The sequence below is a fragment of the Arachis stenosperma genome, chromosome 5 (genome assembly GCF_014773155.1).
Source record: "Arachis stenosperma cultivar V10309 chromosome 5, arast.V10309.gnm1.PFL2, whole genome shotgun sequence".
NCBI classification, from domain to species: domain Eukaryota; kingdom Viridiplantae; phylum Streptophyta; class Magnoliopsida; order Fabales; family Fabaceae; genus Arachis; species Arachis stenosperma.
In genome coordinates, this window is record NC_080381.1 from 59,034,068 (window position 1) to 59,059,746 (window position 25,679).

Genomic DNA, 25,679 nt, shown 5'->3' on the forward strand with positions numbered 1-25,679 from the left:
TCCCAACAAGCGCTTCTTTAATGTCAATAGCTTGACAGTGGTTCTCATGGAACCACAAGGTGATCAGGTCAATTTAAGTGTGGTATTCCCAACACCAAACTTAGAGTTTGGATATGGGGTTTGAACACCAAACTTAGAGTTTGGTTGTGGCCTCACAACACCAAACTTAGAGTTTGACTGTGGAGGCTCTTCTTGACTCTGAACTGAGAGAAGCTCTTCATGCTTACTCTCTTTTGTCATAGAGGGATGGCCATGTGCTTGAAACACAAGGTATTCTCCATTCAATTGAAGGACTAATTCACCTCTGTTGACATCTATCACAGCTCCTGCTGTGGCTAGGAAAGGTCTTCCTAAGATGATGCATTCATCATCTTCCTTCCTAGTGTCTAGGATTATGAAATCAGTAGGGATGTAAAGGCCTTCAACCTTTACTAGCACGTCCTCTACTAATCCATAAGCTTGTCTCACTGACTTGTCTGCCAGTTGTAATGAGAACAAGGCAGGTTGTACCTCAATGATTCCCAGCTTCTCCATCACAGAGAGTGGCATAAGATTTATTCCTGACCCCAGATCACATAGAGCCTTTTCAAAGCTCATGGTGCCAATGGTACAAGGTATTAAGAACTTGCCAGGATCTTGTTTCTTTTGAGGTAGAGTTTGCTGAATCCAAGTGTCTAGTTCACTAATGAGTAAGGGAGGTTTACTTTCCCAAGTCTCATTACCAAATAGTTTGGCATTCAGCTTCATGATAGCTCCTAAATATAGAGCAGCTTGCTCTCCAATCACATCTTCATCCTCTTCAGAGGATGAATATTCTTCAGAGCTCATGAATGGCAGAAGGAGATTTAATGGGATCTCTATGGTCTCTAGATGAGCCTCAGATTCCTCTGGATCCTTAATAGGAAACTCCTTCATGCTTGAAGGACGTCCCAGGAGGTCTTTCTCCTTAGGATTTTCGTCCTCCTCCTCCCTAGTGCATTTGGTCACTTTGATTAAATCAATGGCCTTGCACTCTCCTTTTGGATTCTCTTCTGTATTGCTTGGGAGAATACTGGGAGGAGTTTCAATAACTTTCTTACTCAGCTGGCCCACTTGTGCTTCCAGATTTCTAATGGAAGATCTGGTTTCATTCATGAAACTAAAAGTGGCCTTTGACAGATCAGAGACTATGTTGGCTAAATTAGAATTGTTTTGTTCAGAGTTCTCTGTCTGTTGCTGAGAAGATGATGGATATGGCTTACTATTATTCAGCCTTGCACGTCCACCATTGTTAAAACCTTGATGGGGTTTTTGTTGATCCTTCCAGGAGAAATTCGAATGATTTCTCCATGATGAGTTATAGGTGTTTCCATAAGGTTCACCTAAGTAATTAACTTCTGCCATGGCAGGGTTTTCAGGATCATAAGCTTCTTCAGAAGCTACCTCTCTAGTACTGTTGGATGCATGTTGCAGTCCATTCAGATTCTGAGAGATCATGTTGACCTGTTGAGTCAACACTTTGTTCTGAGCCAATATGGCATTCAGAGCATCAATTTCAAGAACTCCTTTCTTCTGAGGGACCCCATTATTCACGGAATTCCTTTCAGAAGTATACATGAACTGGTTGTTTGCAATCATGTCAATGAGTTCTTGAGCCTCTTCAGGCGTTTTCTTCAGGTGAATAGATCCACCTGCAGAATGATCCAATGACATTTTCGAAAATTCAGAGAGACCATAATAGAATATATCTAATATGGTCCATTCTGAAAACATGTCAGATGGACATCTCTTGGTCAGCTGCTTATATCTTTCCCAAGCTTCATAGAGGGATTCACCATCTTTTTGTTTGAAGGTTTGAACATCCACTCTCAGCTTGCTCAGCTTTTGAGGAGGAAAGAACTTATCTAAGAATGCAGTGACAAGCTTATCCCATGAGTCCAGGCTGTCTTTGGGTTGTGAATCCAACCATACTCTAGCTCTGTCTCTTACAGCAAAAGGGAAAAGCAAGAGTCTGTAGACTTCAGGATTAACTCCATTTGTCTTTACAGTGTCACAGATCTGCAAGAACTCAGTTAAAAACTGGTAAGGATCTTCAGATGGAAGTCCATAAAACTTGCAGTTTTGTTGCATTAAAGCAACTAGTTGAGGCTTAAGCTCAAAGTTATTGGCTCCAATGGCAGGAATGGAGATGCTTCTTTCATCAAATTTGGATGTTGGCTTAGTGAAGTCACCAAGCATTCTCCTTGCATCATTATTATTATTTTCGGCCATCACCTCTTGTGCTAATGTTTCTGAAAGGTTGTTTCTGGATTGTTGTAATTTAGCTTCTCTTAATTTTCTCTTCAGAGTCCTTTCAGGTTCTGGATCAATTTCAACAAGAGTGCCTTTATCCTTGTTCCTGCTCATATGAAAGAGAAGAAAACAAGAAAAGAAAAAGAAATCCTCTATGTCACAGTATAGAGATTCCTTATGTTAGTAGAAAAAGAAGGGGGTAGAAGAATAAAGAGGGGGATTCGGATTTTTGGAGGAAGAGAGGTGAAGAGAAGTGTTAGTAATTAAATAATTAAATAAAAGGAGAAGAGAAAATTCGAAAATAATGTTTGAAAAGGGGTTAGTGATTTTCGAAATTAGAGATAAAATGTAATTAAAATTAAAACATGAAACAATTAATTAAAAAAGAATTTTTGAAAAAGAGAGAGATATTTTCGAAAATAGGAAAGAGAAAAGTAGTTAGGTGGTTTTGAAAAGATAAGAAACAAACAAAAAGTTAGTTAGTTAATTGAAAAAGATTTGAAATCAAATTTGAAAAAGATAAGAAGATAGCAAATTAGATAAGATATTTTTTGAAATCAAATTTGAAAAGATAAAAATTTTTGAAAAAGATAAAATTTTTGAAAAAGATAAGATAAAAGATAAAAAGATTTAATTCAATAATTTTGAAATTATTTACTTCACTAACAAGAAACTACAAGATAAGATTCTAGAACTTAAAGATTGAACCTTTCTTAACAAGAAAGTAACAAACTTCAAATTTTGAACCAATCACATTAATTATTAGTGAATTTTCGAAAATTACATATAAAGATAAGAAAAAGATTTTGAAAACAATTTGAAAAATATTTTGAAATTTTCGAAAATAAATAAAAATTTTGAAAAAGATATGATTTTGAAAAAGATTTTGAAAAGATAAGATTTTTAAAATTGAAATTTTGACTTGACTTGTAAGAAACAACTAATTTTGAAAATTTTTGACCAAGTCAAACCAAAATTTCGAAATTTTGGAGGGAAATAAGGAAAAGATATTTTTTTGATTTTTGAATTTTTTTTAAGGAAAACACAAAAATGACCCAAAACATGAAAATTTTGGATCAAGACACAAGATGCATGCAAGAATGCTATGAATGTCAAGATGAACACCAAGAACATTTTGAAGATCATGATGAACATCAAGAACATAATTTTTGAAAAATTTTTGATGCAAAGGAAACATGCAAGACACCAAACTTAGAAATTTTTAATGCACGAAAATATGAATGCAAAAATGCACATGAAAAACAAGAAAAGACACAAAACAAGAAATCATCAAGATCAAACAAGAAGACTTGTCAAGAACAACTTGAAGATCATGAAGAACACTATGAATGCATGAAATTTTCGAAAAAATGCAAGAAAAATTTTTAAAGCATGCAATTGACACCAAACTTAAAATCAACATAGCATTCAAACAAGAAACATAAAATATTTTTGATTTTTATGATTTTATGATTTTTTTGTATTTTTATTAATATTTTTCGAAAATAATGTTTTGAAAAACGAAAAATAAAAAGAAAAATTTTGAAAAAGATTTTTGAAAAAAAAATTACCTAATCTGAGCAACAAGATGAACCGTCAGTTGTCCATACTCGAACAATCCCCGGCAACGGCGCCAAAAACTTGGTGGACGAAATTGTGATTCAACATCCTTAAGTTTGTATGGAATCTATCTTTTGAGCTTTAGTATGAATATACCCTTAGGACACTGTTTATTTTGAGATGAAGGCTTCTAAGGGGCAGCACCTGTGTGAGGTTTTCTTTATTGGAATTCACAACTCCGTTCAACTAACCAGCAAGTGTACTGGGTCGTCCAAGTAATACCTTACGTGAGTAAGGGTCGAATCCACAGAGATTGTTGGTATGAAGCAAGCTATGGTCACCTTGCAAATCTCAGTTAGGCAGATTAAAGGGTAATAGTGATAATTGGATTGTTAAATAAAAAGGAATAATAAAAAGGATAGAGATACTTATGTAGATTCATTGGTAGGAATTTCAGATAAGCGGAATGGAGGTGCTGCAGAGCTCTCGGACGCCTGCTCTCCTATTCCTTCTACTCAATCCTTCTTACTCCTTTCCATGGCAAGCTTTGTATAGGGGTTCACTATCAGCTGTGGCTACTTTCATTCCTCTCGGGGAAATAACCTGTGCGGCTGTCACTCGCACAGCTAACCAGTCTGGAGGCATCACCCATGATTGATAGCTACATCCCATCCTCGCAGTGAAAGCTAATGCACGCACTCTGTCACAGTACGGCCAATCACCGGTTGGTTCCCGCTCCTACTGGAATAGAATCCCTCTTTTGCGTTTGTCACTAACGCCCAGCAGGTTAAAGTTTGAAGCATGTCACAGTCATTCATGAACAGAATCCTACTCGGAATACCACAGACAAGGTGAGACTTTCCGGATTCCCAGGATCCTACTCGGAACACCACAGACAAGGTTGGACTTTCCGGATCCAGATGAATGCCGCCATCTATCTAGCTTATACCACGAAGATTCTGTTGGGGAATCTCAGAGATACACATTCAAGCCTTGTTGCATGTAGAACGGAAGTGGTTGTCAATCACGCGCGTTCATGAGTGAGAATGATGATGAGGGTTATCTAACTCATCACATTCATCATGTTCTTGAGTACGAATGAATATCTTGGAATAAGAATAGAAGAGATTTGAATAAAAGAAGATAGAATTTCATTAATACTTGAGGTACAGCAGAGCTCCACACCCTTAATCTATGGTGTGCAGAAACTCCACCGTTGAAAATACATAAGCATAAGGTTCAGGCATGGCCGAATGGCCAGCCCCCTAAAACGTGATCAATGATCTCCTAAGATGAAGAATAAAACAAAACTGAGACCAAAGATGTCTACTACATTAGTAAATCATCCTATTTATAATAAACTAGCTCCTAGGGTTTACATGAGTAAGTAATTGATGCATAAATCCACTTCCGGGGCCCACTTGGTGTGTGCTTGGGCTGAGCTTGATTTATCCACGAGCAGAGGCTCCTCTTGGAGTTGAATTTCGAGTTATGATGTGCTTTGGGCGTTCAACTCCGGATTATGACGTTTTTCTGGCGTTTAACTCCAGAAAGGAGCGTGTACTTGGCGTTCAACGCCAGTTTGCGTCGTCATTCTTCGAATAAAGTATGGACTATTATATATTGCTGGAAAGCCCTGGATGTCTACTTTCCAACTCCGTTGAGAGCGCGCCAATTGGAGTTCTGTAGCTCCAGAAAATCCATTTCGAGTGCAGGGAGGTCAGAATCCAACAGCATCAGCAGTCCTTTTGTCAGCCTTTTTCAGAGTTTTGCTCAAATCCCTCAATTTCAGTCAGAATTTACCTAAAATCACAGAAAAACACACAAACTCATAGTAAAGTCCAGAAATGTGAATTTAACATAAAAACTAATGAAAACATCCCTAAAAGTAGCTCAAACTTACTAAAAACTATATAAAAACAATGCCAAAAAGCGTATAAATTATCCGCTCATCAGATACCACACGCAAAGACCATTTCCCTCTTTCCTTCATTGACCAGATGCTTGAAAGATTGGCCGGTCATGCTTACTATTGCTTCCTGGATGGCTATTCTGGGTATAATCAGATAGTGGTAGATCCAAAGGACCAGGAAAAGACTTCATTCACATGTCCATTTGGAGTTTTCGCTTATAGAAGGATGCCATTTGGGCTGTGCAATGCCCCAGCCACCTTTCAAAGGTGTATGCTCTCCATTTTTTCAGATATGGTCGAAAAGTTTTTAGAGGTTTTCATGGACGACTTTTCTGTTTTTGGTGACAATTTCAATGCTTGCCTGAAATATCTAACTCTTGTCTTGAAACGGTGCCAAGAAACTAATTTGGTTTTGAACTGGGAGAAGTGCCATTTCATGGTGCCTGAAGGAATTGTTCTTGGTCATAAAGTTTCATGAAAAAGGATAGAGGTTGATAAGGCAAAAGTAGAAATCATAGAGAAGCTCCCTCCACCAACTAATGTGAAATCTGTTAGAAGTTTCTTGGGGCATCCAGGATTTTATAGAAGGTTTATCAAGGATTTTTCTAAAATAGCCAAACCTTTGAGTAATTTGCTAATGATTGATAACCCTTTTATTTTTTATGAAAGTTGCCAGCATGCCTTTGAAACTTTAAAAAACAGGCTCACAACAGCACCAATCATCACACCCCCGGATTGGGAAATACCTTTTGAACTCATGTGTGATGCAAGTAACATTACAATTGGTGCTGTGCTTGGACAAAAGAAGGGAAACTTGCATCATGTCATATATTATGCAAGTAAGGTGTTGAATGAGGGTGATGACAAGTCATCATATACCCATTTTTCAAGCTAATTTCACTTGTTTTGTTAGCATTTATGCACTTTCTTGCATCCTAAGTAAGTGATTTGGAGTGAAAATGCATAACTTCTCTAAATCAAGCAACCACTATGAAATTAATGTTAAATCATGAGGTTTAAGCTAATTTTAATTGCATTTTAATTGAGTTATAAGCCTCTTGAATTTAGTGATACTTTGAGTGGTTGTTTTGGTTTATTGTAGGTGAAGAAAAGAAAAGAAAATGAAAAGTGTGGCCTAAAAAGTGTAGCAAAAGAAAGAAAAGCGTGGCCGAATCAAGATGAAGCGTGCCGCATTGCAATGGGGGAAGCAACATTGCCCTCCACAAGGGCAGACTGCCCTCTAGGAGAGCAACATAGAGAACCAAACAGAATAGGCAACTCTGCCCTGCCCACTACAAGGGCAGAGCACAAAATGGTGCCTTGGGACCAAGAGAAAGCAAACTCTGCCCTGCCCTTGTGGAGGGCAGAATCGGGCACTTCAAGGAAAGAAAACAAGAAAAAAGGTCACCCATGCATGCTACAAGGTTCGAACAAGGAACCATGAGGAAGCCAAGCACTAAGGTCCACTACCGTGCCAAGAAGCCAAGAAAAAAAATAGCGTGTTTGCCTCCTCCCAGTTTCGAACACGGGCCATGAAGGAAAGGACCTTGCCCTGCCCTTAGCGCGGGCAGGGCAGCGTTTTGCATTCCTGGCGCACCAAAAATCAATTCTGGCGCACCAATCTTCAACTCTGGCAGCACTAGCGCGCGCACTCCTCAAATCTGGCGCATCAACTTTTCTGCCCTGCCCTTGGCGCGGGCAGGGCAGCATCTGGCCGCACCAACTCGCGCCAGACTCGCACCAACACGCACCATGGCCGCACCAATTGCTAGCACCAAGCATCAATTTTCTGCCCTGCCCTCCACAAGGGCAGGGCAGCCTCCTAGGAGTGAATTTCATGGGCCGAAAATTTAAATTAAAATCCCATTTTAGTTCATTTCTTCACCAAATCAAAAGCCCATCCAAATCCCATTATCCAAGAATAGAAAGTGTATAAATAGGAGATAGTTTGATGTAATTAGGACCTTTTTAGCGACCTTTAGCTTTTACTTTACTTTTTACCACTAAGACTTTTACCTTGGCTTTTGAATTTCATTTTCTTTGAGCTTTCTTGAGAGATTTGTCCGAGCACTAAGAGGATAAAGGGAGAATTAACTGATCTCCTTCCTCATTTTCCCTTGGGCAATTCTACTCTTCTGTTTCTGAGTTTTGGGTGTGTGAAATTGGGGAAATTCTGTCCCAATTCCCATTCAAACTCTTTGCATTTTGTTTTCTGCATAATTCAATTCCAATTCTGTTCTTTTATTACTTCTTCTTTAATTTTCTGTCAATTGCTTAGATAATTCAGATCTGGGAAGGAAATTGGGTTTTAGGCTCTGCTACCTAAGCCCTTGGGATCCTGAGATCATAATTCACTCTTGGTTCTTCTGTGAACCTTTGCTGCATTTTATTTTCTTTCTGTTTGAATGCTATTTGCTTCTGATTTAAATTCTGCTCAATCAATTGCTGCAATTTACTTAGATCTTGCAATCCCATTCCTCAATTCCCTTTTATATTCAAGCCATTTATCTTTCTTGCCATTTAAGTTACTGCACTTTAAGTTTCTTGCACTTTAAGTTTCAGTCATTTACTTTCTTGCTCTTTAAGATTCTGCAAATTTATAATTCTGTTCTTCAATTTACTGCACTTTTCCCTTCCCCCTTTACATTTACTGTCATTTACTTCCTGTTAAACACAAATCACTCAATCAAAACTTGATTCGCTTGACTAAATCACCCACTAAACTAAAATTGCTCAATCCTTCAATCCCTGTGGGATCGACCTCACTCATGTGAGTTATTATTACTTGATGCGACCCGGTACACTTGCCGGTGAGTTTTGTGTTGGATCGTTTTCCACACATCAAGTTTTTGGCGCCGTTGCCGGGGATTGAAATAGATTGACAATGATTAAGTGAAGTGGAGGTCTAGATTAAGCACATTTCCTTTTCTATTATTCTAATTCTTACTAACACACTAACTGTTTGAATTTTTGCTTAAACTAACTAAAACCTCGTTCTAGCAATAAATTGAAGTTTTGTTAATTTTCTGGGTCTGTGTGTTTATTGTTGTGTGTTTATATGTCAGGTATAGGAAGATCTTCCCCTATTATCTCAGAAATTGATCAGAGGACTCTTCGGAGAATAAGAAGAGCTGAAAGAGGGAAGAACATTGTTGGAGAAGAAGAATCTGAGGAGGAATTCCAAGACATGGAAGGAGATACCAATCAACCAGGAGAAGGAGCCAACAATAATCAACAACAGAGAAGAGTTTTGGCTTCATACACATTTGCAAATGCTAGGCATTGTGGGAGTAGCATTCTTCCTCCCAATGTCAATGCAAACAACTTTGAACTCAAGCCACAACTCATCACTCTGGTGCAAAACAATTGTTCTTTTGGAGGAGGGCCTTTGGAGGATCCAAACCAACATTTGTCTACTTTCTTGAGAATTTGTGACACAGTGAAAACAAATGGTGTGCCCCCTGATAGCTACAAGTTGCTACTCTTCCCATTCTCTCTCAGGGATAAAGCAACTCAATGGCTAGAGACCTTTCCAAAAGAAAGCATCAACACTTGGGATGACTTGGTGAGCAAGTTCCTTGCCAAATTCTATCCACCTCAACGAGTCCTAAGGTTGAAGACAGAGGTTCAAACATTCACTCAAATGGAGGCCGAGAGCTTATATGAAGCATGGGAGAGATATAAGGCTCTATTGAGGAAATGTCCACCAGAGATGTTCACTGAGTGGGACAAGTTGCAAAACTTCTATGAGGGACTCACTCTTAAAGCTCAAGAAGCTCTTGATCATTCTGCAGGAGGCTCTTTACAGCTCATGAAAACCACGGAGGAAGCTCGAAACCTCATTGATATGGTGGCCAACAACCAATATTTCTTTGCTCATCAAAGACGACGCCAACCATCACAGAGAAGAGGAGTAATGGAGTTGGAAGGAATTGATTCAATTCTAGCCCAGAACAAGATGATGCAGCAGCAGATTCAACAACAATTTGAGCAAATGGCTAAGAGAATTGATGGCTTGCAAGTGGCAGCAGTGAGCACCACAAGCCAACCTCCAACTACTTGGGTGCAAAGTGAAGAAACTCAAGAAGAGCAACAACAAGAGCAAGTCCAATACATGCACAACCAAAATCCTGGAACAAATGAAGTTTATAGGGATACTTACAATCCATCTTGGAAGAACCACCCCAACCTCAGATGGGGAGACAACCATAACCAAAACCAACAACCATGGCAAAGAAACACAAGCCAAAACAATTGGAAAAACACAAACCATAACCCCCAGCCAAACACTAACCAAAATACATACAGGAAACCACAAAACAACTACCCAAATTCTAACCAATACCCAACCAATAGCCAACCAACTAACCAAAACACTTATCATCATCCCTCAACACCCCAAAATCAACCCATCTCACAAGACTCACAGAGAATCACCAATCTAGAGCTACTCATGGAGAAACTAATGAAGAGCCAGGAATTGACAAACAAAAATCAAGAAGCCTCCATGAAGAACCTAGAGAGGCAGATTGGACAAATCTCTAAGAAGATCTCTGTTGAAAAACCATCAAGTTCACTACCTAGTGACACCATTCCCAACCCAAAGGAAGAATGCAAGGTGGTGCAACTAAGAAGTGGAAGAGTGTTAACAGATGGTAGCCAAGGAGCAACAAAGAAGCTTATGGAGAATGACACTGAGCCAACAAAGAAGGATGAAACCATCAACAAGGACATAATAACCAAGAGTGCTTCAGAAAAGCTCACAGAGGAAGACAACAAGCCACAGAATTTGAAAAAAGGAAAGAAGATCTTGGAGGAACCAATTCCAAAACAGCATCAAGTGGAGAAGAGCTCAACACCACCATTGCCTTATCCACAGAGATTTCACAAGGAAACAAAGAATCAGCATTTCCACAAATTTCTTGAGACTTTCAAGAAGTTGGAAATCAACATACCTTTGGCAGAGGCTTTGGAGCAAATGCCTTTGTATGCCAAGTTTCTAAAGGAGCTCATTAACAAGAAGAGACAGTGGAATGAGAAGGAAACGGTGATGCTTAGTGAAGAATGTAGTGCACTCATTAAAAAGGGACTCCCTCCCAAGCTTGAAGACCCTGGAGGTTTCTTTTTACCATGCACCATTGGAAACCTGTTCATTAACAAAGGGATGTGCGATCTAGGAGCAAGCATAAATCTAATCCCATACTCTCTAGTGAAAAAGCTTGGTATAGAGGAGGTGAAATCAACACAGATGTCCTTGGAGTTAGTGGACCAATCAGTGGTATATCCTAAAGGACTAATTGAAAACCTTTTAGTTAAGGTTGACAAATTCATTTACCCTGCAGATTTTGTGGTCCTGGATTCTTCAGAAAATGGAAGTAACTCCATAATACTTGGTCGACCATTTTTGGCCACTGCTAGAGCCATTGTGGACATAGAGCAAGGAGAGTTAACCCTCAGGATGCATGAGGAGAGCATCATCCTGAAAGTCTTCCCAGAATTACAAGAGGATGAAGAAACAAGCAAAATGAGTGATGATCTCCTTCCAAAGCAATCAACTGAAAAGGAAGTTGAACAGAAAAACAAACAGATGCAAGAAGAAAAAGGGATTCACAAGGAAGCAGGGGTAATCAGCAAGAAGGAAGGCATCACAACTCAAGTAAATGTCAAGAAAGGAAGATCAACAAGCAAGAAAAAGATGAAGAATAAGAAAAAGGCTCACAAAGGGTGGAAGAACAAGAAAATCCCAACTGAAGGATTTTCTAAGGGTGATAAGGTGCAACTAGTATATCAACAGCAAGGAGCAAAAGATTATTACACTGTCAACCAAATACTTTCTCTTGAGCACATGGAAATCGAACATCAAGGCACACAAAGAAAGCTGACAGTGAGAGGTGACAAGTTGAGACACCACCAACATCAACCACCTTAAAGGGAGGTCAATGTCAAGCTAATGACAATAAAAGAGCGCTTCATGGGAGGCAACCCATGGTTTAAGATTTTTGTCTTCTCTTTCATTTAATAAGCTATGATTCCTCTGAATATGATTTTGAATTTTCATGCCTGGTAAATGCATATATCATTTTAAAGCACATGTCAAACTTCTAAGTTTGGTGTCCCTTAAGGCACACTTAATTTTTGCTTTTCAAAAAAAAGAGAGGGAGTTATTCTTAGAACATATGCATAATTCTTCTTGAGGAAGCATATGACCAAACACTAAGTTTGGTGTCTGCATGTGTAACAACGTTAAGAGTATCATTTCCCAATCATAGACACAAAACCATACAGATAAGGGATCATACATCAATTTGTTTTAAAAATGCATCAATTGTGAGAACGGTTTGCATTGTTAAGCCATCCCCTTAATAAAATATAAGTTTGGTGTTCACCAACTTTTAACATTTTATTTAGGGACACAATTGATCACAAAAAAATTTTAATAACTATTAAACAAACCAAAACAATCTATTTTATTATTGCAAATAAGTTGTCACGGTTATATCATACTCTAAGCTTGCTGTTTTGATTTATGCAGGAGAAAAAGGTTAAGACAAACACAAGGAGGGGCCACGGCTAGGAGGAGCTATGTGAGGGAGGTCACATGTGCCTAGGAGAACGTGCTCATGGGGAACAAAATTTGCATGCATGCAACATTGGACACCGAAGTGCATGCAGCCAATGGGAGGAGAATCCTCGTCAAGCCTCAACCATGCATGCAAGCCGTCCATCTCATGCATTCTTTGAATGAGCAAATCAATCTCAGCCCTTCATGAACACAAACGGTTCCTTCTTCATTCATTCATTGTGGTTTTGCTGAAAAGCTTGGAAACATGGCCTATATATAGCCGTTGCACCAACACGGCATACACATTCCCATTCAAGCCACTTTCATATGAAACCACACTCTATTCCACTTCCAAAGCCAACGTAATTCCCTTACCTCACACATCAAAACCGAACCAAAGTTCACCCCAAACACAACACATATTTCTTCTACTCTTACTTCCTCTTTCTTTTCACTTTAATTTTCGATGGCATCCTCAAGCTCAACAAGAAGGCCGGGAAAAGAACCTATGGTAACCGAACCTCCATCATTTGATGCACACAAGAATAATATCATTCTCATTCAATTGTGAGTTAGCTTGCTGTTACAAAGTCTCTTATCAAGAAAGAAACAACCCTTGGTAACAAAAACAGAAAGAAAAGAGAAAGAAAAAGCCAAAATGGCAAGAAAAACAAAGAATAAAGGTTGGACACCAATAGCTTGGACCCTAGAACATATGCCTGTGGTGTTCTTGTACTAAGATCTGCTTGGATGAGTAAATTCTAAGGGGTATTTTAAAACCCGGTCACTTAGATCAACTGATTTGGGATGGCCAATTAAAAATCTACAATAAAGAGCAACTTAGATACAAAGCACTTAGTGATCCAAAGAGATGCTGGGCATCAATGATCCTAGGAAGAATTAGTGAGCCAAGTGTCTGTGGTGGAAAGATGTTGAGCAAAAGAAAAGAAAATAAAGCCAAAGGCTATGCTGCAGCATTTGACACCCAACCTCTAAAAGAATAATAAGCTTGATAAGCATTGTAAGCCAAGAAAAGTTAGCAAGGGTGGAATCAAAAAGTGAGTCATCTAACAGCAAGTTTAGCAAGCCTTTGAAGAAAGATATGCATTATGTAACAGCAACAATAATTGAGTTGTCATTGTCTGCATAAATGCCCCATAGATTGAAGTTCTGCTATCTGCATAATAAGGATGTGTATTCTTTTCTTATTCATTTCATTTACTCTTAGTTTTGATGCTTGCTTGGGGACAAGCAAGGTTTAAGTTTGGTGTTGTGATGACAAGTCATCATATACCCATTTTTCAAGCTAATTTCACTTGTTTTGTTAGCATTTATGCACTTTCTTGCATCCTAAGTAAGTGATTTGGAGTGAAAATGCATAACTTCTCTAAATCAAGCAACCACTATGAAATTAATGTTAAATCATGAAGTTTAAGCTAATTTTAATTGCATTTTAATTGAGTTATAAGCCTCTTGAATTTAGTGATACTTTGAGTGGTTGTTTTGGTTTATTGTAGGTGAAGAAAAGAAAAGAAAATGAAAAGCGTGGCCTAAAAAGTGTAGCAAAAGAAAGAAAAGCGTGGCCGAATCAAGATGAAGCGTGCCGCATTGCAATGGGGGAAGCAACATTGCCCTCCACAAGGGCAGACTGCCCTCTAGGAGAGCAACATAGAGAACCAAACAAGAATAGGCAACTCTGCCCTGCCCACTACAAGGGCAGAGCACAAAATGGTGCCTTGGGACCAAGAGAAAGCAAACTCTGCCCTGCCCTTGTGGAGGGCAGAATCGGGCACTTCAAGGAAAGAAAACAAGAAAAAAAGGTCACCCATGCATGCTACAAGGTTCGAACAAGGAACCATGAGGAAGCCAAGCACTAAGGTCCACTACCGTGCCAAGAAGCCAAGAAAAAAAATAGCGTGTTTGCCTCCTCCCAGTTTCGAACACGGGCCATGAAGGAAAGGACCTTGCCCTGCCCTTAGCGCGGGCAGGGCAGCGTTTTGCATTCCTGGCGCACCAAAAATCAATTCTGGCGCACCAATCTTCAACTCTGGCAGCACTAGCGCGCGCACTCCTCAAATCTGGCGCATCAACTTTTCTGCCCTGCCCTTGGCGCGGGCAGGGCAGCATCTGGCCGCACCAACTCGCGCCAGACTCGCACCAACACGCACCATGGCCGCACCAATTGCTAGCACCAAGCATCAATTTTCTGCCCTGCCCTCCACAAGGGCAGGGCAGCCTCCTAGGAGTGAATTTCATGGGCCGAAAATTTAAATTAAAATCCCATTTTAGTTCATTTCTTCACCAAATCAAAAGCCCATCCAAATCCCATTATCCAAGAATAGAAAGTGTATAAATAGGAGATAGTTTGATGTAATTAGGACCTTTTTAGCGACCTTTAGCTTTTACTTTACTTTTTACCACTTAGACTTTTACCTTGGCTTTTGAATTTCATTTTCTTTGAGCTTTCTTGAGAGATTTGTCCAAGCACTAAGAGGATAAAGGGAGAATTGACTGATCTCCTTCCTCATTTTCCCTTGGGCAATTCTACTCTTCTGTTTCTGAGTTTTGGGTGTGTGAAATTGGGGAAATTCTGTCCCAATTCCCATTCAAACTCTTTGCACTTTGTTTTCTGCATAATTCAATTCCAATTCTGTTCTTTTATTACTTCTTCTTTAATTTTCTGTCAATTGCTTAGATAATTTAGATCTGGGAAGGAAATTGGGTTTTAGGCTCTGCTACCTAAGCCCTTGGGATCCTGAGATCATAATTCACTCTTGGTTCTTCTGTGAACCTTTGCTGCATTTTATTTTCTTTCTGTTTGAATGCTATTTGCTTCTGATTTAAATTCCGCTCAATCAATTGCTGCAATTTACTTAGATCTTGCAATCCCATTCCTCAATTCCCTTTTATATTCAAGCCATTTATCTTTCTTGCCATTTAAGTTACTGTACTTTAAGTTTCTTGCACTTTAAGTTTCAGTCATTTACTTTCTTGCTCTTTAAGATTCTGCAAATTTACAATTCTGTTCTTCAATTTACTGCACTTTTCCCTTCCCCCTTTACATTTACTGTCATTTACTTCCTGTTAAACACAAATCACTCAATCAAAACTTGATTCGCTTGACTAAATCACCCACTAAACTAAAATTGCTCAATCCTTCAATCCCTGTGGGATCGACCTCACTCATGTGAGTTATTATTACTTGATGCGACCCGGTACACTTGCCGGTGAGTTTTGTGTTGGATCGTTTTCCACACATCAGAGGGTAAAAAAAATTACACCACAATAGAAAAGGAGCTGTTGGCTATAGTTTATGCATTTGATAAGTTTAGATCATACTTGATAGGATCCAAAATTGTGGTTTATACTGACCATACTGCCCTTAAGTATTTGATGTCAAAACAGGATGCTAAACCAAGACTTATCAGATGGATATTACTCCTACAAGAGTTTGATATTGAAATAAAGGACAAAAAGGGCACTAAAAACCAAGTTGCTGATCATTTATCAAGGTTACCACAAGAAACAATTCAAGAAGCCTCCCAGCCTGTGAATGAAAGCTTTCCAGATGAACATCTTTTGCAGATCCAACAAGCACCTTGGTTTGCTAACATAGCAAACTACAAAGTAGAGAGGAAGATACCTCAAGAATTCTCTAAGCAACAAGTGAAAAAGCTAGTCAATGAAGCAAGAAAGTTCTTTTTGGGATGAACCTTTCCTATTCAAGAGATGCTCTGATGGAGTAATTAGGAGGAGTGTCCCTGAGAGTGAAATAAGGGATATATTGTGGCATTGCCATGGCTCAGCATATGGTGGACACTTTGGCCAGAAAGAACAGCTGCAAAGATACTGCAGAGTGGCTTCTATTGGCCACCTATCTTCAAAGATGCCAAAGAATTTGTTCACAAATGTAGTGAATGCCAGAAAGCAGGAGGATTGACAAGAAGGAATGAGGTGCCTCAGAATTTCATTCTGGAAGTAGAATTATTTGATCTATGGGGTATTGATTTCATGGGACCCTTTCCCCCTTCCTATTCTTTCAGATATATCTTGGTAGCAGTAGAGTATGTCTCAAAGTGGGTGGAAGCCATAGCCACAACCACCTGTGATGCACAAATTGTCCTTCAATTCCTTAAGAAGCATATTTTCACTAGATATGGAGTTCCCAAGGGTCTTGTTAGTGATGATGGTGGTCATTTTTGTAACAAACAGATGGAGAAACTTCTCCATAAATATGGAGTCATTCATAAAGTAGCCATACCATATCACCCCCAGACTAATGGCCAGGCTGAATTAGCAAATAGGGAATTGAAGAAAATCTTGGAGAAGATAGTAGGAAGTACAAGAAAAGATTGGGCTAAGAACCTAGAAGATGCACTCTGGACATACAGGACAGCTTTCAAAACTCCCATTGGAAAGTCCCCCTTTCAGCTATTGTATGGCAAATCTTGTCACCTCCCTGTAGAGCTTGAACACAAAGCCTTCTAGGCAACTAAATTCCTCAATCTTGATTCTCAAGCAGCAGGGGAGAAAAGGTTGTTACAACTAAATGAGTTGGATGAGTTTAGGCTAGAAGCCTATGAAAACACTAAGATATACAAAGAAAAAGCCAAGAAGTGGCATGACAGGAAGATCTTGAAGAAAGAATTCAAACCAGGACAACAAGTACTCCTGTACAACTCACGGCTCAAGATTTTCCCTGGCAAGCTTAAATCTAAGTGGACTGGTCCATATCTGGTAACAAAGGTTTTTCCTTATGGAAGCCTTGAATTGCTGGATGAAGCAACAAAGAGTCATTTCACAGCAGATGGACACAGAGCAAAGCCTTACTTAGGAGGACAATGGGACAAGGAAAAGGAGGTTCAATAAAAAGGTTGTATGATTGGTATGTATTGCAAGGAGCTAAGTTTGGTGTTCCACACCAAAACAAATTAAGAGAGAATGAAGCATTCTAAGTTTGGTGTTCCACCAAAATTTGATCTAAAAACACGTTCTCACTTTCTGCCTAATGCTAGCTCCAAGCAATCAGACAAATCATTTAACCATTTAGCTGTTTTCTAACTCATAGTTACATAACCTTTGGCAAGGCTAAGAGAATCTATAATTGGTTAACTTGTTGTATCAGAGGTAATGACAAGGAATTAAGTTTGGTGTTCCCACACCAAAATAAATCCAAGAGACACACTCAATTTATGCATACTAACCATTCATTTAAGGGCTTGAGAAGCAAGCAACTTTTGAGAATTATGCAGGAAATTAGCCAACATTTGAAGACAAATTGCATTATGACTCAAAAAGGGATACAACAAGAGGAAGAATAAAAAGCTGCAACCCAAAAGGTTGTATCTATACTTAATCTTTGTTGCTGAAGAAGCATTTTAATTTGGGAACTCTTGTATGTCTTGCTGAAGTGTTTATTTGGTTGCAAGTGGAATTGTTTGTCTAGAATGCTTATCCACATGATACCTGTTATCCATCACTTAGCTTTAAATTTTGTTTTGTTTCCCATATGCATGAATAAAAGAGAAATGTTTGAATTAGAAAGTAAATATCCAATGTTGCATAGGTTAGAATGGAAGTTAGTGGTGGTATGTGTTTGATTAAATGCATAACTCATGAAATAAATGCTGCATAATGTCATTTTCATTAAAGTGTGAATTAGCTTGCTGTCACAAAGGCTCGTATAAGTCAAGATCCCTTGAGAACAAAATAAAATAGAAAGAAAAGGAAGAAGAAAAAGCCAAAAGTGGCAAAGAAAAAGAAAAAAAAAACAAAGAATAAGGCTAGGCACCAATAGCTTGGACCCTAGGACACATGCCTGTGGTGTTTTTGTGCTAGGGTTCTAAGGAGTATTTCAAAACTTGGCCACTTAGATCAACTGATTTGGGATTGCCAACTGAAAGCCCACAATAAAGAGCAACCTAGTTACAAAGCATTTAGTTATCCAAAGAGATGCTGGGCATCAATGATCCTAGTATTGGAGGAAAAAGGTGAGCCATGTGTCTGTGGTGAAGAAATGTTGGGCAAAAATAAAGCCAAAGGCTGCTGCAACATTTGCTACCAAGCCTTCAATAAGTAATAAGCTCTTTAAGCAAAACAAAGAAAGAAAAGTTAGCAAGGGAACAAGCACAACTGAAGCCTTGAAGCAGCAAGTTTAGTAAGCCTTTAAGGGAAACACCTCTTATGTAACAGCAAACAATAACTGAGTTATCATTGTCTGCATAAAAACTCCATGAACCAAGTTCAATTATATGCTTAATAAGGATAGGCATGCTTCTCTTTTTCATTTCATTCCCTCTTATGTTTGATGCTTGCTTGGGGACAAGCAAGATTTAAGTTTGGTGTTGCGATGACAAGTCATCATATGCCTATTTTTCAAGCCAATTTCACTTGTTTCACTAGTTTTTATGCACTTTCTTGCATTATAAGTAATTAATTTAGAGTGGAATTACATGGTTTATTTGAATCAATCAACCACCCTTTAATTGATGCTAAATCATGAGGTTCAAGCTAAATTTAATTGATATTTGAATGAATTATGAATCTTGTGAATTTGGTGATACTTCGATTGGTTGTTTTGATTATTTGTAGGCGAAGAAAAGAAGAAAATAAGAAAGTGTGGCTTAAGAAGCGTGACTCAATGAAGAAGAAAGTGTGGCAAAGAAAATGAGGAAGCATGGCGCATGGAAGGAGGAAGCACACTGCTCTCTCCAAGAGCACAATGCTCTCCAAGGGAGCACAACAATGAACCAAGCATGCAAAGCTTCAATGCTCTGCCCTCCCTTGAGAGCGGAGCACAAACTTAAGCCCAGAAACAAGGAAGAGCTAAACATTGCTCTGCTCTCCTTGAGAGCATTATCGGGCTTCACTCTCAAATAAATCCAAGGAAATGTTTGCGAAATGCCACCCCAAGGATTCGAACCAAGCACCTAAGGGGAAGTGGGCAGCGCTCAAATACAAGGAAAACAAGCCCAAATTGGCTTGTTTTCAACCTCCAAGGTTCGAACACAAGACCTCCAAGGAAGTAAAGGCCTAGGCGCTACTTTGGTGCCAAGGAAACCAAGGAAAAAATGCAGCAACTTCCTCCACCAAGTCTTGAACGAAGGGTCTCTAGGAAGCTAAGCCTTATGCGTGAATCAGGTTCCAAAAAGAAAAAGCCCAGCGCATGCTTCCCCAAGGTTTCGAACTTGGGACCTCACCCAAGAACAAGGAAAGCTTTGCGCTGCTCACAAGGAGAGCAGAGCGCTACTCCTTGGTGCATGACACGGGCATCCTTGGCGCACACAAGGGAGGTTGGGTGCGCATCATTACACGGCCAGAAGCAAGGCGCGCGCATCACAGCACGGGCAGGGAGGCAAGGCGCGCGCAAGACGCACACTGCTCCGCTCTCCACAAGAGCAGGGCAGTCCCCTGTTGCTTCTCCAAGCCTTGGCGCGCAACTTGGATCCCCACACAAAGCTTCACTGCTCTGCTCTCCACAAGAGCAGAGCAGCCTCCTGGGAGCAACATGGGCTGAAATTCACTTAAAAATCCAATTTAATTCAATTCTTCACCCATCTTTCAAGCCCACTCAAAATTCTTAGATCTAAAATAGAAAGTGTATAAATAGGTGTTAGTTAGGATTAGAAGGGAGCTTACTTTCATTTTTAATTTTCATCTTTTGTCAACTTGAGAGCTCACTTTTCATTTTCTGCTTTTGAACTTTTGGTTTTCACTTTTCATTTTCTGTTTTCTGCAATTGGCTTGAGAATTGGAAGAGAGAATTCACTTCTTCTTCTGATCTTTTTGTTTTCTTTACTGGGTTTTGTTTGAGTTTTAAGTGTGTAGAATTGAGGAACTTCTGTCTCAATCTCCATTTAAGATCTCTTTGATTCTCCTACTGCAGAATTGAGTTGAATTCAATTTCTTTTACTGTTTCAATCTTCAATTTCTCTTTAATTGCTTTGTGACTTTGGATCAAGGAAGGACTTGAGATCTAGACTTGCTTTCTAGTCTCTTCCACTCCTGAGATCTTCAACCATCTTTTAATTTGCTGCAATTAAGCACAAGTCATTTTCTGTTTTATGTTTTAAAGCATTCTATCCTTACTTTTTGAGATCTATTTCAATTCAATTCATCTTCTACTCTTCTGTTTAATGCAATTTACATCTGCTTGTTTAAATTCTGCAATCCCAGTCCCTCAATCCCTTTATCATTCAAGCAATTTATATTTCTTGCTCTCTAACTTACCACAATTTACATTTCTTGAACTTTAAGTTTCAGTCATTTAATTTCTTGTTCTTTAAGATTCAGCACCTTTACTTTTAGTTCTCTTTAATTTCTGCAATTCATCCCTCTCCCTTTACATTTCTTGCAATTTACCTTCTGTCTGCTACAAATCACTCAACCAATAATTGATTTGCTTGACTAAATCAACCACTAAACTAAAATTGCTCAATCCTTCAATCCCCGTGGGATCGACCTCACTCATGTGAGTTATTATTACTTGATGCGACCCGGTACACTTGCCGGTGAGTTTCGTGTTGCATCGCTTTCCACACATCAACACCAAACTTAAATTGTTGCTTGTCCCCAAGCAACTGAAAACAAAATAGGATAAAAAGAAGAGAATATACAATGAATCCCAGAATATCAATGAAACTTTGTCCCAATTAGATGAGCAAGCTTGTAGCTTTTTGCTTCTGAACAGTTTTGGCATCTCACTTTTTCCTTTGAAGTTCAGAATGATTGGCATCTATAGGAACTCAGAATTTTAGATAGTGTTATTGATTCTCCTAGTTAAGTATGTTGATTCTTGAACACAGCTACTTTATGAGTCTTGGCCGTCACCCTAAGCACTTTGTTTTCTAGTATTACCACCGGATACATAAATGCCACAGACACATAACTGGGTGAACCTTTTCAGATTGTGACTCAGCTTTGCTAAAGTTCCTAGTTAGAGGTGTCCAGAGTTCTTAAGCACACTCTTTTGCTTTAGATCACGACTTTAACCACTCAATCTCAATCTTGTCACTTGGACCTTCATAACACAAGCACATGGTTAGGGACAGCTTGATTTAGCCGCTTGGGCTTGGATTTTATTTCCTTAGGCCCTCCTATCCATTAATGCTCAAAGCCTTGGATCCTCTTTACCCTTGCCTTTTGGTTTTAAGGGCTATTGGCTTTTTCTGCTTGCTTTTTCTTTTCTTTTCTCTTTTCCTCTTTTTTTTGCCATTTTTTTTTCACTGCTTTTTCTTGCTTTAAGAACCAATTTCATGATTTTTCAGATTATCAATAACATTTCTCTTTGCTCATCATTCTTTCAAGAGCCAACAATTTTAACATTCATAAACAACAAGATAAAAACTATGCACTATTCAAGCATTCATTCAGAGAAAAAAAAGTATTGCCACCACATCAAAATAATTAAACTAGTTTCAAGATAAAATTTGAAATCCAAGTATTTCTTGTTCTTTTGTATTTAAGCACAATTTTCATTTAAGAGAGGCGAAGAATTCATATAGCTTTAAGGCATAGACACTAGACACTAATGATCATGTAGTGAAGACACAAACATAGATAGAACATACAGCATAAAACAGAAAAATAAATAGACAAGGAGATTAAAGAATGAGCCCACCTTAGTGAGGGGGGTGTCTTCCTCTTGAAAATCCTATGGAGTGCTTGAGCTCCTTAATGTCTCTTCCTTGCCTTTGTTGCTCCATCCTTAGTTGCTCCCAATAGTTGTGTGGAGGAAAATGTATCCCCTGAGGTATCTCAGGGATTTCTTGATGAGGGAATTCCTCATGCTCTTGTTGAGGTCCATGATTGGGCTCTTTTGATGTGTAGCCAAATGCTCTACTACTAAGCTATGGACCCTTGAGATGAATCTCTCCATCTCCCATGACTCGAAGGTGGAAGCTTTTATCTTCCCTTTCCTTTTTCTAGAGATTTTTCCGACCTTAGGTGCCATAAATGGTTATAGAAAAATAAAAAGCAATGCTTTTACCATACCAAACTTAAAACATTTGCTCATCCCTGAGCAAAAGAAGAAAGAAAGATGGAGAAAAAGAAGATAATGGAGGAGATAGAAGGTGTATAGGGTTCGGCCAAGAGGTGAAGAAGGTGTTTGTAGAGATATGGAGGTGATTGATAAAGGGTATTTGGGGAAGAGTGTTGTAGAAAGGCGTAAAGAGGAGAGAGAGTGAGTTGAGGTTGGTGGGGATCTTGTGGGGTCCATAGAACCTGAAGGGCCAAGGAATTCTTCATCCCTGCTCCAATTGGGCATTCACAACGCCTTAGAGTGCGATTCTGGCGTTTAAACGTCAGTCTGCTGCCCTGTTCTGGCGTTTAAACGCCAGCTTTACTTCCTGTTCTGGCGTCTAAATGCCAGTTTGTTGCCCTGTTCTAGCATCTAAACGCCAGTCTGGTGCCCTATTCTGGCGTTTAAATGCCTAGAAAGGTGCCAGATTGGGCGTTTTAACGCCCATTTTGCTGCCCTTACCCGCGTTTAAACGCCAGTAAGTCCTTCCTCCAGGGTGTGCTATTTTTAATGCTATTTTTGATTTTTATTCTTCATTTTTGTAATTGTCTTTGTGACTTTACATCATCATCAACCTAAAGGAAAACAAAATAACATAGATAAAATTAAAATAAAATTGGGTTGCCTCCCAATAAGCGCTTCTTTAATGTCAATAGCTTGACGGTGAGCTCTCATGGAGCCTCACAGTTGATCAGAGTATGGTTGAGATCTCTCAACACCAAACTTAGAGTTTGGCTGTGGCTTCCCAACACCAAACTTAGAGTTTGAATATGGAGGCTCTGTTTGACTCTGTATTGGGAGAAGCTCTTCATGCTTACTCTCCATGGTTACAGATGGAGAACCTTGAGTCTTTACTACAAGGCGTTCTTCATTCACATGAAGGATCAGCTCTCCTCTGTCAACATCAATTACAGCTCTTGCTGTGGCTAGGAAGGGTCTTCCAAGGATGATGGATTCATCCTCATCCCTCCTAGTGTCTAGGATTATGAAATCAGCAGGGAAGTAAAGGCCTTCAACCTTTACTAGCACTTCCTCTACTAGTCCATAAGGCTTTCTCATAGATTTATCTGCCATCTCAAATGAGAATTTTGCAGCCTGTACCTCAAGGATTCCCAGATTCTCTATTACAGAGAGTGGCATTAAGTTTATCCCTGACCCTAGGTCATACAGAGCTTTCTCCAAGGTCATGGTGCCTATGGTACAGGATATTGAGAATTTACCAGGATCCTGTCTCTTTTGAGGTAAAGTTTGTTGAACCAATGTATTCACTTCATTGGTGAGCAAGGGAGGTTCTCCTTCCCAAGTCTCAGTACCAAATAATTTGGCATTCAGCTTCATGATTGCTCCTAAATACTGGGCAACTTGCCCTTCAACAATGTCTTCATCCTCTTCAAAAGATGAATAGTCATCAGAGCTCATAAATGGTAAAAGGAGGTCCAAGGGAATCTCTATAGTCTTTGTATGAGCCTCAGATTCCTTTGGTTCCTCATTAGGGAATTCCGTACTGACCATTGGACGTCCCATGAGATCTTCCTCATTGGGATTCACATCCTCCTCCTCCTCTAAGGTTTCAGCCATGTTGATTATATCAATGGCCTTGCACTCTCCTTTGGGATTCTCTTCTGTATTGCTTGGGAGAGTGCTAGGAGGAGTTTCAATAACCCTTTTACTCAGCTGGCCCACTTGTGCCTCCAAATTTCGAATGGAGGATCTTGTTTCAGTCATGAAACTAAGAGTGGCCTTAGATAGATCAAAGACTATGTTTGCTAAGCTAGAATAATTCTGCTCAGAATGCTCTGTCTGTTGCTGAGATGATGATGGGAAAGGTTTGCTATTGCTAAACCTATTTCTTCCACCATTGTTATTATTGAAGCCTTGCTTCTGTTGATCCTTCCATGAAAAATTTGGATGATTTTTTCATGAAGGATTATAGGTGTTGCCAAAGGCTTCACCCATGTAAGTTACTTCTGCCATTGCAGGGTTCTCAGGATCATAAGCTTCTTCTTCAGAAGTGCTTCTTTAGTACTGTTGGATGCATTTTGCAATCCATTCAGACTCTGAGAAATCTTATTGACTTGTTGGGTCAATATTTTATTCTGAGCCAGTATGTCATTCAGAGCATCAATTTCAAGAACTCCTCTCTTTTGGGACATCCCATTACTCACAGGATTCCTCTCAGAGGTATACATGAACTGGTTATTTGCAACCATTTCAATATGTTCCTAAGCTTCTGCAGGCAATTTCTTTAGGTGAATAGATTCACTTACAGAGTGGTCCAGTGACATCTTGGAAAATTTAGACAAACCATTATAGAATATATCTAATGTGGTCCATTCTGAAAGCATGTTAGAAGGACACTTTTTGGTTAGTTGCTTATATCTTTCCCAAGCTTCATAGAAGGATTCGCCATCTTTTTGTCTGAAGGTCTGAATATCCACTCTAAGCTTACTCAGCTTTTGAGGAGGAAAGAACTTGGCTAAGAAAGTCGTGACCAGCTTATCCCAAGAGTCCAGGCTATCTCTAGGTTATGAGTCCAACCATGTTCTAGCTTTGTCCCTTATAGCAAAGGGAAAAGCATAAGCTTGTAGACTTCAGGATCAAATCCATTGGTCTTAACAGTATCACAGATCTGCAAGAACTCAGTTAAGAACTGATAAGGGTCTTCTGATGGAAGTCCATGAAACTTGCAGCTCTGTTGCAGTAGAGAAACTAATTGAGGCTTTAGCTCAAAATTGTTTGCTCCTATGGCAGGGATTGAGATGCTTCTTCCATGGAAGTTGGAAGTTGGTGTATTAAAATCACCAAGCATCTTCCTTGCATTGTTGTTTGGTTCGGCCATAATTGTTTCTTTGGCTGCCTCCTTTTCGAAAATTTTAGTGGGGTCCTCTTCAGAGTTTTGTGCTTTAGCTACTCTTAGCTTCCCCTTCAGAGTCCTTTCGGGTTCAGGATTAGCTTCAACAAGTATGCCTTTATCTTTGTTTCTGCTCATATGAAAGAGAAGAAAACAAAGAAAATATGGAACCCTCTATGTCACATTATAGAGATTCCTTGAGGTGTCAGAGGAAAATAAGAATAGAAGAAAGAGGTAGGTAAAATTTCGAACACACAAAAGAGATGGAGTTCGAATTGACAATGGAAGAGGAATGTTAGTGTTTAAAAAAAATGAGAGGGGGGAAAATTTTCGAAAACTAAATTTTTAAAAAGAATTAAGTTTTAAATGAAATTTTGAAAAATTGGAAGTGATTTTGAAAAAGATAAGAAATAGTAAAACAAACAAAAAAATTCAATTAGTTAGCTGAAAAAGATTTGAAAATCAATTTTGAAAAGATAGGAAGTTTAGAAAAGATTTTTGA

The 25,679-nt window shown here is 39.1% G+C and overlaps 1 non-coding gene across 1 annotated transcript; it reads left to right on the forward strand.

Annotated features, from left to right (window-relative positions):
* The first annotated feature begins 24,665 nt into the window (after positions 1-24,665).
* Positions 24,666-24,773, forward strand: LOC130984768 (small nucleolar RNA R71). Its single transcript, XR_009088679.1, has one exon. It is a non-coding gene; the product is annotated as a small nucleolar RNA R71 (small nucleolar RNA).
* The last annotated feature ends 906 nt before the right edge of the window (positions 24,774-25,679 follow it).